At 36.7% G+C, this 12,027-nt stretch overlaps 1 pseudogene; it reads left to right on the top strand.

Annotated features, from left to right (window-relative positions):
- Window positions 1–4,495: 4,495 nt before the first annotated feature.
- LOC117063393 lies at window positions 4,496–6,038 on the top strand (annotated as a pseudogene).
- The last annotated feature ends 5,989 nt before the right edge of the window (window positions 6,039–12,027 follow it).

Here is a 12,027-nt window from a genome sequence, read left to right as displayed (position 1 = left end):
ACTTCTTATGTAGTGTTCTCATCACAAAACATAGTAATAATGAATAAAGAGAGAGAAAAACTTTTGGAAGTGAAGGATATGTTTACCGCATGGATTGTGATAACTTCCCAGGTATAGGCTTGCCTCCAAACTCATCAAGTTGTATACATTAAATATGTACAGCATTTTGTATAACAATCACCTCTCAATAAAGTCATTTGCATAATGACATAATAATTCTAATTATTTCCATTTTTCTTCAAATTTGGAATAAAGCTGCTGTTTTATTGTGCTGGATATGTTATCCTTTGAAAACTGTAGTACCAATAACACAGCAAGTAAGTATCTGTAAGTCTTATGTATCAATGCCTTCCTACAAACGGGATTTTAAGAAATATTGTACAAAATTGTTGTACCATAAAACTTCTGTGAATGAGACTAAACTAGAAAAAAACTATTTTAAAATTCACATGGGACAACAACAACAAAAGGCCAAATAGTCAAGGCAATCCTAAGCAAAAAGAACGGTGCTAGAGGCATCACGCTAGCCAACTTCAAACTATGCTACAGGGCTACAACAGTAACGAAAACGCCATGGTACTTGTACAAGAACAGACACATAAACCAATGGAACAGAATAGGGAACTCAGAAATAAGACTGTACATCTACAACTGTCTGATCTTCGACAAATCTGACAAGAGCAAGCAATGGGAAAACATTTTCCTGTTCAATAAATGATTCCCTACTCAATAAATAAATGGTGCTGGGACGACTATCTAGCCACATGCAAAAAATTGAAACTGGACCCCTTCCTTACACCATCTACAAAAATTAACTCAAAAAGGATTAAAAACTTAAATGTAAAGCCAAAAGCTATAAAAACCCTGGAAGACCACCTAGACAATACCGTTCAGGACATAGGCATGAGCAAAGGTTTCATGATGAAAACACCAAAAGTAATTGTAACAAAAGCAAAAATTGACAAATGGAATCTAATTAAACGAAAGAACTTCTGCACAGCAAAAGAAACTATCAACAGAGTAAACAGACAACCTACAGAATGAAAGAAAATTTTTGCAAGCTATGCATCTGACAAAGGTCTAATATCTAGCATCTATAAGGAATTTAAACAAATATACAATAAAAAATCAACCCCATTAAAAAAGTGGGAAAAGGACATAAACAGACACTTCTCAAAAGAAGGCATACATACGACGAGCAATCATATGAAAAAAAGTTCAACATATCTGATCATTAGAGAAAGATGAATGAAAACCACAATGAAATACCATCTCACACCAGCCAGATGAATAGTATTAAAAAGCCAAAAAACTACAGATGCTGGCATGGTTGTGGAGAAAAATGAACACTTTTTCACTGTTGGTGGGAGTGTAAATCAGTTTAACGATTATGGAAAACAATGTGGCAATTTCTCAAAAATGTAAAAGCAGAAATGCCATTTGACCCAGCAGTCCCATTACTGGGAATACAGTCAAGGAAACATAAATTGTTCTGTTATAAAGACACATGCATGTGTATGTTCATTGCAGCACTGCTCACAACAGTAAAGACATGGAATCAACCCAAATGCTCATCTGTTATACTCTGGATAAAAAGTAATATGGTACATAAACACCATGGAATACTATGCAGTCATTAAAAAAATGGGAGTATGTCATTTGCAGGGACTTGGACAGAGCTGGAGGCATAATCTTTAGCAAAGTAATACAGGAACAGAAAACCAAATACTACAGGTTCTTACTTATAACTGGTATCTAAATGATAAGAAAACATATAGGGTAACATAGAGGGTAACAACACACACTGGGACCTTTCATATGGTAGAGGGTGGCAGAAGGGAGATAATTAGGAAAAATAACTAATGGACACTAGGCTTAATACCTGGACGATGAAATAATTTGTACATCAAACCCCTTTGACACATGTTTACCTATGTAACAAACCTGCACATACACTCCTGAACTGAAAAGTTAAAAAAAATTCTGTGAATGAAATACAGCATATGGAATCCTAAAATATAAATTATAGTTAGAAAAAAGTAAAATACAATTGTTTGCACAAGCTCCATTTATATATAAATTATCTGAAGGCAAACACAAACTGAAGTGTCAGTGAAATATTTGTGATGATGTACAAAATAAAATAAAAACTGTAAAGAATTGTAAAATTCTAGTAGAAAGAAAAAAGATCAAATTTAGTAGCCTATACAATGCAGGAAGGGGCAGGAATGAGTTTTCCATGACAGGTAGGACACTTTATCTTCCAGCCCCTAGAAACTTTCAGGAGTGGTGGTGACACATATAAAGAATAATTAGGGTCAGGCATGGTGGCTCACTCCTGTAACCCCAGTGCTTTGAGAGTCTGAAGAGGGCAGATCACTTGAAGCCAGGAGTTTGAGACCAGCCTGGCCAACTGGTGAAATCCTGTCCCTAGTAAAAAATACAAAAAAATTGGCTGGGCATGGTGGTGCATTCCCACAATCCCAGTTACTCAGGTGGCTGATGCAGGATAATTACTTGAACTAGGGAGGCAGAAGTTGCAGTGAGCCAAGATTGTGCCACAGCACTCCAGCTCAGGTGACAGAGTGAGACTCCATTTCAAAAAAATAAATAAATAAGATAATTAAAAATTAAATCATGAGATTATTTTACGTGGAGAGTTTCAAGATAAGGTATTTGATAACCAAACTAGAAAATACTTGCATTAAGAGGTATTAGTCTGTTTTCATGCTGCTAATAAAGACATACCCAAGACTGGGTAATTTATAAAGCAAAGAGGTTTAATTGACTCACAGTTCCACATCGCAGGGGAGGCTTCACAATCATGGCAGAAGATGAAAAGAGAGCAAAGGGACTTCTTTCCTTAATTACATAGGGCTTAAGACTCTCACACTGTTCTGACCAAGATGGCTGTAAGGTTCTCCTCAGCTTGACCCAACTTCAGACTATTTTCTTCTGGACTTGAAGGGACCTGATGTCTCTGTTATTAGATTACTTTGCCCTTTGAATGAAAACACACCAATTATATTTATATTTATGAGTTCATAATGTTATTATACCAAAACAAATAATGGTTATTAATGTTATTCAAACATCATCATTGAAGAAAACTTTGTAGATAAACTCATCATATTAAAAACTCTAAGTAAAGAGATTTGTATAAACGTTTTTCTTGCCTTTTCTATACACACCGAGCTTGGTGATAACCAAACAGTTTTTGAAGGAAAGTTAATTTTCATAGAACTATTACAACTACTATCTGATAATAGTAGCATCTGAGGATGCTTAAACTGGACCTGGTAGGAACCCTAGCTGCTATTCCCCACACAGTCCCCCACTCCAGCAGGAAACAGCCAGAATGATCATTGCCTCACTTGCATAACAGCAGTTAGGATCTCCATTCCCGAAGGGACAATGAGAGGGGAGGAAGAAACTGGTCAGGTAGGCAGTTAGAGTGGGTCCTTGGTAAAACTCCTTTAAACAAAGAGCATCCTAAAAATCAAACTGCAGGCCCAAATAAGAAAGAGATCGTATCCTCGAATGGAAACACCTACTCTGTAAACTGACATGAACTAATTCCACTCCTTTTGTGGACGCATTTCTCTCTCCTTGGCATGTCTTAATCTCTTTTCACCTATTTTACATATTCCTACACTTGTAGAATTGGCCATGGGGCAAGTCTTCATTTACATAGAGTTAATCATCACTTCAGCCCCTGATTGTTCCCCAGCCACGGTCCCAGGCCAAGCTTTCACCTCTGCCTCCAATTGGTTCTTTACACTATCCTACCTCTTTCTGAGTGTTGCTTTCTCCAAGATGGTCTGCAGACCAGTCAGCACACTCTTGCCCTTCCAAGTCCATAAAAACCCCAGACACAGCTTCATAGCTGGCAACCCTTTTTTGGGCCCACTCTCTTTGCTGAGAGCTTTTCTGTCACTTAGTAAATCTGACTTTGCCTTACTCACTCTCTGTTGTCCATGCACCTTATTTTTCTTGGTTGTGGGAAAAGAACCCAAAGCTCACCTCCAAGGGGAAATGACAGGGGGAAGTAAAAGAGCTCTAAGACTCTCTCCCACTCTTTGAACAACAGGATTGAAACAACTGCAACAATAATAGGAGAATTTATGTCAATAAATTAAAATCAAATGTGAAAATAAGAAGATATTTCTCCCTAGCATTTCACTGAAGCTCATTGAGATATTAATCAGAGCCCCACCACTGCCCTCCAGAGAGCTGGGACCATAAGGGGGATGCACGGTGAGGTCTGGTTTGCAGTCGTGGAGCCTAGGGGCACCACCTGGGTTGGGAGGCCACATAGAGGTGGTGAAGGTTAACAGAATACTTAAGTGCTGAGGTGACTCAGAGCAGAGAGGTAATCTGAGTGGCGTGGAGTGAATAAGGGAAGGTTTCCTGAAAGAGTACCCATACTGGATGCTCTTCTCAAGCAGATCTGTATACTAAGCCTGTGAGCCAAGATTTGTACAGAAAGATCAAAATGGTTTCAATGCCAGAATACTGTGAAGGCAAGAATGTCCGCCTCACAGGAGCTACCAGTTTTCTAGGGAAAGTGCTTCTGGAAAAGTTGCTAATATCTTATCCTAAGGTGAATTCAGTATATGTTTTGGTGAGGCAGAAATCTGGACAGACACCACAAGAGCGAGTGGAAGAAGTCCTCAGTGGCAATCTGTTTGACAGATTGAGAAATGAAAATCAAGATTTTAGAGTTAAATTTACAGCAATCGACAGTGAACTCACCCAACCTAAACTGGCTCTCGGTAAAGAAGATAAAGAGGTGATCAGAGATTCTGCCAATATTATATTCCACTGTGCAGCTACAGTAAGGTTTAATAAAAGTTTAAGAGATGCTGTTCGGTTCAATGTGATTGCAATGGGACAGTTTCATTGGCACAACAAATAAAGAATCTGGAAGTGTTCATGCATGTATCAACAGCATATGCCTACTGTAATCAAAAGCATATTGATGAAGTAGTCTATCCACCACCTGTGGATCCCAAGAAGCTGATTGATTCTTTAGAGTGGATGGATTGTGGCCTAGTAAATGATATCATGACAAAGTTGATAGAAGACAGACCTAACACATACATATACACAAAAGCATTGGCAGAATATGTTGTACAACAAGAAGGAGTAAAGCTAAATGTGGAGATTGTAAGGCCATCTATTGTTTTTGCCAGTTGGAAAGAACATTTTCCAGGATGGACTGATAACTTCAATGGACCAAGTGGTCTCTTTATTGTGGCAGGGAAAGGAATTCTTTGAACAATGCATGTCTCCAATAATGCCCTTGCAGATCTTGTTCCTTAGATGCAGTTGTCAACAAGAGTCTTGTGGCAGCCTGGTATTTCGGAGTTAATAGATCAAGAAACCTCATGGCATATAATTGTACAACAGATAGCACTAATCCTTTCCACTGGGTGAAGCTGAATACCATGTAATTTCCCACTTTCAAGAGGAATCCTCTGGAGCAGGCCTTCAAATGGCCCAGTGTACATCTAACTTCCAGTCACCTTTTATATCATTACTGGATTGCTGTAAGTCATCAGGCCCCAGCATTCCTCTATGATATCTACCTCATGATAACTGGAAGAAACCCAAGGATGATGAAAACAATAACTCATCTTCACAAAGCTATGATGTTACTTGAGTATTTCACAAGTAATTCTTGGATTTGGAATACTGAAAATGTCAATATGTTAATGAATCAGCTAAACCCTGAAGATAAAAAGACTTTCAATATTGATGTACAGCAGTTACATTGGGCAGAATATATAGAGAACTACTGCAAGGGAACTAAGTAGTACATATTAAATAAATAAACGTCTGGCCTCCCTGCAACCAGAAAACATCTGAACAAGTTGCAGAATACACCTTATGATTTTAATACTATCCTTGTGATCCTCACCTGGCACATTTTTATTGCAAGATCACAAAAGGCAAGAAACATCTGATACTTTGTGATTAGTCTGTGTTACAAGTTTCTGTCATAGTTTCAAGCATCCAGCACTATGAGATACTGAAGACCAAGAATTCAGCATTGGAACATCTATGCATATGGTGGTCTAAATGCACAAAAGGTAAAATGTACTTAAGTCATTTCGCCTTTTGTCAAGACATTAAACCATCTTAGATTGGAGTGTAAAGTAAATTATAGTACATTTTATGTAACATTTTAATGTTTATGCTCATAAAACCTAGTAAACACACTGTGTTATGCCAGCTCTAATCTACAATAGCTAACCAAAACATGACTTAATATTTTGAGCCCCAGAAGAAAGGGGTGGGATGAAGGCAAGAGTGGGGAAACAGGAACACTGACCAGTATAACTGCAATTCTGAAGCATAATTAAAACATGCCTTAACATATAGTGATTTTCTAATTCTAATGTTCAGTGCAATGGAAGACGTTTATTTGGACAGTAATACTAGTTAAGTTGGTAGATATTTGATTCTTCAGTGTTTGATTTTTTTCATTAGTTGAAGTGGGTTTTAATTTTGTAATTTTGTTAAAATTATAACCCACCTATTTTCATGTCATCATGTAAGTTAAATGATATCAAACATGAAAGACATGTTCTCATTTTTCTTTTCTGATTAAATGTCTGATGCATATCATTTTTCTTTTTTTTTTTTTTTTTTTTGAGACGGAGTCTCGCTCTGTCGCCCAGGCTGGAGTGCAGTGGCCGGATCTCAGCTCACTGCAAGCTCCGCCTCCCAGGTTCACGCCATTCTCCTGCCTCAGCCTCCTGAGTAGCTGGGACTACAGGCGCCCGCCACCTCGCCCGGCTAGTTTTTTGTATTTTTTAGTAGAGACGGGGTTTCACCGTGTTAGCCAGGATGGTCTCGATCTCCTGACCTCGTGATCCGCCCGTCTCGGCCTCCCAAAGTGCTGGGATTACAGGCTTGAGCCACCGGCATATCATTTTTCTATAAGCAATCAGCTGCTTTTAAAATCAGAATGCTATATTATTTTAATGACCATACTGGATCTAAACAGGTTTGAGAATCCATGTAACAACATATGCTATGTGTTTTTTTGATGGAAAGTGAAAACAAATTCAGTAAAACTGTTAGTATCAAAAAAACCAGAAATACAGTTTTCTTGCCCACATTATGATCAAACAAAAATCCTGTGAGATTGTGTTTATGTTTTGAAGCAGGAGGATTTCTTGAGACTTTGTTGGAAGTGGGAGTATTCACCATACTTGTGTTCTCCTCCCTGTATAAATTTTATTCATAGGACTTTAAAAAGGCATGTGCTATCTTTCTGATGAAAACTGAAAGTCCATTATGGAAGAATGTATTTGCAGGTAGTAATAACATTAAGAAAATGTTCTCGTGTGTAAACGCGTACTAATTTTGACCTTGAAAGATGAATTCCTTCAAGAAAAATAACATCATGCTTAAGATAATGTGTATGAAATTAAATAAAAGACTTTATTTACATACCACATAAAGTAGCAACTGTTGAAAGAGTTTGAAGATATTTATTTTTTATGCATGTGGTTTTAGCTTTAGAAAGAAATGCATTATAGAAACAAGTGATAGCAAGAAAATTGATGTATATTTTAAGGATACATTAAAATTCTCTTTTAATTATAATAGTAAACTCTACTTACTGTTTTAAGATACATTTGGTTTGACAGCTTATTCATCATAACACTTCTAATTAAGTTGATCAAGTTGTACTGCATTAAATAATCAGCAATGTATTTGGAGTATGTTTAAAGAGAGCAGTTCACAATACAAAAAATTACATGGAACTTTACATCTTAAATTTCTTTGTCAATTTAAATGCAATGTATAAGAAGTCTATTTTGCTGTGAAAAAAATTAAATGTAAAGGAAATCACCTACTTTCATGCAGGTGTATAATCTTGTAAAGGAAAAATGCTTCCATGTTGAAGCCAGACTTTCTGTAGTAAAACTCTTAAATATTACTTTAAAAGAAATATGTATATATATATATATATATATATATTCTTTGGAATGATACTAAAGTATCTGGCCTTGGACCTACCTTATATAAAGGTATAAGATACCATGACAATGTCTGAAAATTGAATAAATAATGATGCCTTTGATTTAAAGTGGCCAGCATAATATATATTGAGTACTCCATCTCTCCAAATGTATTTCCATAATGTGTTGAAAATATGCTAATATTTGTATGATTTTTATATTTCTGCCAAATAGACTTAGAATCAGGTGAATTGTCTTCGTGTCTTGCAAGAGTTGGGGACAACTTGGGCAGGCCTATGAAGTACATAGGGAGTGCATGTCTTCCGAAAATTTTGTTTTTTGTTTTTTTTTGAGACGGCGTCTCGTTCTTTCACCCAGACTGGAGGGCAGTGGCACAATCTCGGCTCACTGCAAGCTCCGCCTCCCGGGATCACGCCATTCTCCTGCCCCAGCCTCCGTAGCAGCTGGAACTACAGGCGCCCGCCACCATTCCCGGCTAATTTTTTGTATTTTTAGTAGAGACGGGGGATGGTCTCAATCTCCTGACCTCGTGATCCGCCCACTACGGCCTCCCAAAGTGCTGGGATTACAGGTGTGAACCACCGCGCCCGGCCTGAAATGTTTTATTGTTCTTGTAATCTAACTTAAATGTTAGCTGGTAGGGTGCTGAGGCCACTGCATTAATTCTGTGTGTTTAGAGTTCTGTTGTCAAAAGTAAACTAATGAAGAAATTAATTTGTCTTTCTGGAATTTAAAGTTCTAAAATTAGTATAAAGAGTATATAGATCGTTAATCCCCACCAACTAGACTTTGAACTTAAGTCACACTTAAACATTTGAGAAGTCATTTGTGTCATTTACTAGACATGATTTTTAGTTCTGTTTGATTATGTTTTCTACACAAACTCATTATTTAACAGGATAGCCTACTAAATTAAATGTTTCTTATTTCATTTAACTCATTTGATTAAATTGCATTCTAAAACATTTGGAGCTTTTCCCCCTATTCACCCTTAATCCTGGCATATGCATTTGTAAATTGTGATGATATTGGGACTATATTTAAATTTGATTTGGCAACATTAACATGTCCTAAGACTCAGTGCAAAGAAGCATGGCAATACGTTCTTTGACTTAAGGAGTGCATAAAATAATCATTTTTGAACCTGCATAATAAAGCTTGAAAGCAGGGAAAAGAATTTCCTTTTCTGCCTTTTTCGTGCTGTCTGTAGGAATTGATTTGGAATTTCTTTTATGTTTTTTGTTTGTTTGTTTTAAATGTAAATTGATAATCTTTTATAAGAAGTAAATAGAAGTATTATTGGGTGTCTTTGATTGCAAAGCAAAAAGTAATAAATGAATCCCTATATCTCCATTACAGTATTTATTGTATTTTTATGTTCTGAAAATTATCCGTGAAACAATATGGATAAGATTACAGGAAGCAGTCCTTACTTAAACTTCTTGTCTGTTTGGGGTGTACTTGTTAATTCTTATGTCCTAATTTTATTTAATTCTGAGTTGCTCCCATGGCATTTTAGGGGAAGCATACAGGCAGGATGAACACTTTGTGTTAAAATGTTATTTTTATGTATTACCTGGAATGAGGAAGGGTTTTTTTCTGTTTTCTAAAAACAGTAACCAAGAAACCTCCAGGGTGTCATTAGGTTCCAGCTGTTCTCCTCCACATTGAATGATATCCTGTTAATTTATAGGTATGTTTGTAGTAATTCATATGTCTGTTAAGTATGAGATAATTCATTAGTAATAGAAATTAACTGAACCCTTTTGGAGCAGGGGAGAGTATCAGGCAGGGGTGGGGTAAGTGTAAATGGCCTTCTGAGCATGCTCTTCTAGGCTGACTGCCAGCCCTGACTTGAAACCATTAGCACTGACTTTCTCTGTTTAAAGAAAAACTTTCCAACCTTTTGCACGAGAAACAAGAAAAAGGAATATATGCCACGTAACTGGATTACAGAAATGAGTTAATTAATAGTCTCTCTGATAAAAGATATATGAAATATTTTCTTATGGAATTAATATTTTTGGTTTTGAAGCATTTTCTTGTGGTAGAATGTTTTTGTCTTTTTTCCTGGTGGTACCCTTTTAGCACATATCTTTGTTACCCTTAAGATCCTAAACAAATCATCTTTGTCAGTTAAGCATAGTTGTGCAAAAATTGTTAAATAATTCCTTTGATTTGTCTTTATTAAATAAAAAATATGAGAAAAATATATTAATCAGGGAAGCATTTATTACAATAATTAATATAATTGCTGTTATTTAAATATAGTATTTTAGAGGCCATTTTATTTACAAAACTATCCAAACAGCATAGCATGAAAAAAGGGAGCATTAACATAATGTTTTTCAATAAATTTATTGCACCTTTGCCCAAGAAGTTTTTTTAAAAAAAGAACTGGTAAATAGTGTAAAGTCATGATATAGAAGTTAGGAAGAAATTATTTAGGCAGATAGTGAGGGTAAGGAAATTAGTCTTGGTAAGGTTTTCCTTTTAATGAAAAGCGGCCCCCAAATCATTTTATTTTCTAAGAGCAGCCAGTAAAATCAAGCTGCAGACACAGACAAGCAAGCTGGAAGTTTGCCTGGGCGAATGCCGGCAGCGGTGTCAATAGGAAAAGGCTACCTGGGAAGTGGCATATTCAAAATGGTGGTTCCATCTTCCCTTTGCTTTGTCAGCCACATGTACAGTAAGACGCCGACAACATGGTGCCAGCCAACTGGAAAGTCATTTTGCATAATAAGATTATGCAAGATTAGTATGTCACACTTGGTCCAACCAATCTGTGGGCCTTAAGTAAATCAGAATCCGCCTCCTCAAGCCTACCTATAAAATCTGGTGCACCCCGCAGTGGGCTAGATTTCCCTTTGATGCGCCCATCTGTCTTCTGAGGGAGAGCTGTTCTCCTTTCTCTTTCTTGCCTATTAAACCTCTGCTCCTAAACTCATTCCTTGTGTGTGTCCATTTCCTTTATCTTTTTAGCGCGAGATGAATAACTCCAAGTATTTACCCTCCATAAAGGGCACCCTCACTTGCAAAAATATTTCCTAATTGTATCAAGATAAGGATGTAATCACTTCAGTGCATGCCTCAGACTACAGAATATATTTTTAAGTGCTACGTTTATTTATAGTGCAGCCTTTCTCTAACATATTAAATGTATTCAATAACCTATATTTAATTTTAAGGGAATGTGTATTACTTTAATGTGCAATTCCTATAAAAGGATAAATTAGATACAGAAGGAGCACCAATTTACACCTGTCCTTAAATCTATAACCCTTTGAAATAAAGTGTCAAATCGATTTTAGGTAGCACGAATAAACTTCAAAATTGGGTTTCACATGCTGGTTTGGTAAATGTAAAATGTATGTTAAACACGTGTTTTAGATTATGAAAGACTAGAACATCATGCCATCTACAGACAAGTAAATACTTGTAAGCACTTCTAAAGTGATGATAGCCTCCTACACAAAACAAACATTAGTAGAAAGATAATTTTATGGAACAATGGGCTTCATTGCAGATCTTGAGTTTGCATTTTCAGTTAAAAATGTTTTTGTTAAAGTCCTAATTATAATTTATCTGGAAGTTGTAATGAATTATGATTTAGTCATCCAAATGTCTTTCAGTGTATGTATGCAGGGTAGTGGAAAGTATATAAAGCCAGAAGTAGTATAATTAAGAGGATAATGCCTACAATCATAATATATGAATATTTACAGGAATTTTCTTCACTAAATCTGATACATGAAAAATATATGCAAACTTATTTTTTTCTTTTTTTTTTTTTTTTGAGACGGAGTCTAGCTCTGTCGCCCAGGCTGGAGTGCAGTGGCGCGATCTCGGCTCACTGCAAGCTCCGCCTCCCGGGTTTACGCCGTTCTCCTGCCTCAGCCTCCCGAGTAGCTGGGACTACAGGCGCCCGCCATCTCTCCCGGCTAGTTTTTTGTATTTTTTAGTAGAGACGGGGTTTCACCGTGTAGACCAGGATGGTCTCGATCTTCTGACCTCGTGATCCACCCGT

The sequence above is a fragment of the Trachypithecus francoisi genome, unplaced genomic scaffold (genome assembly GCF_009764315.1).
Source record: "Trachypithecus francoisi isolate TF-2019V2 unplaced genomic scaffold, Tfra_2.0 Lachesis_group18, whole genome shotgun sequence".
Lineage (NCBI taxonomy): Eukaryota > Metazoa > Chordata > Mammalia > Primates > Cercopithecidae > Trachypithecus > Trachypithecus francoisi.
This window is presented reverse-complemented; position numbering and strand designations above follow the sequence as displayed.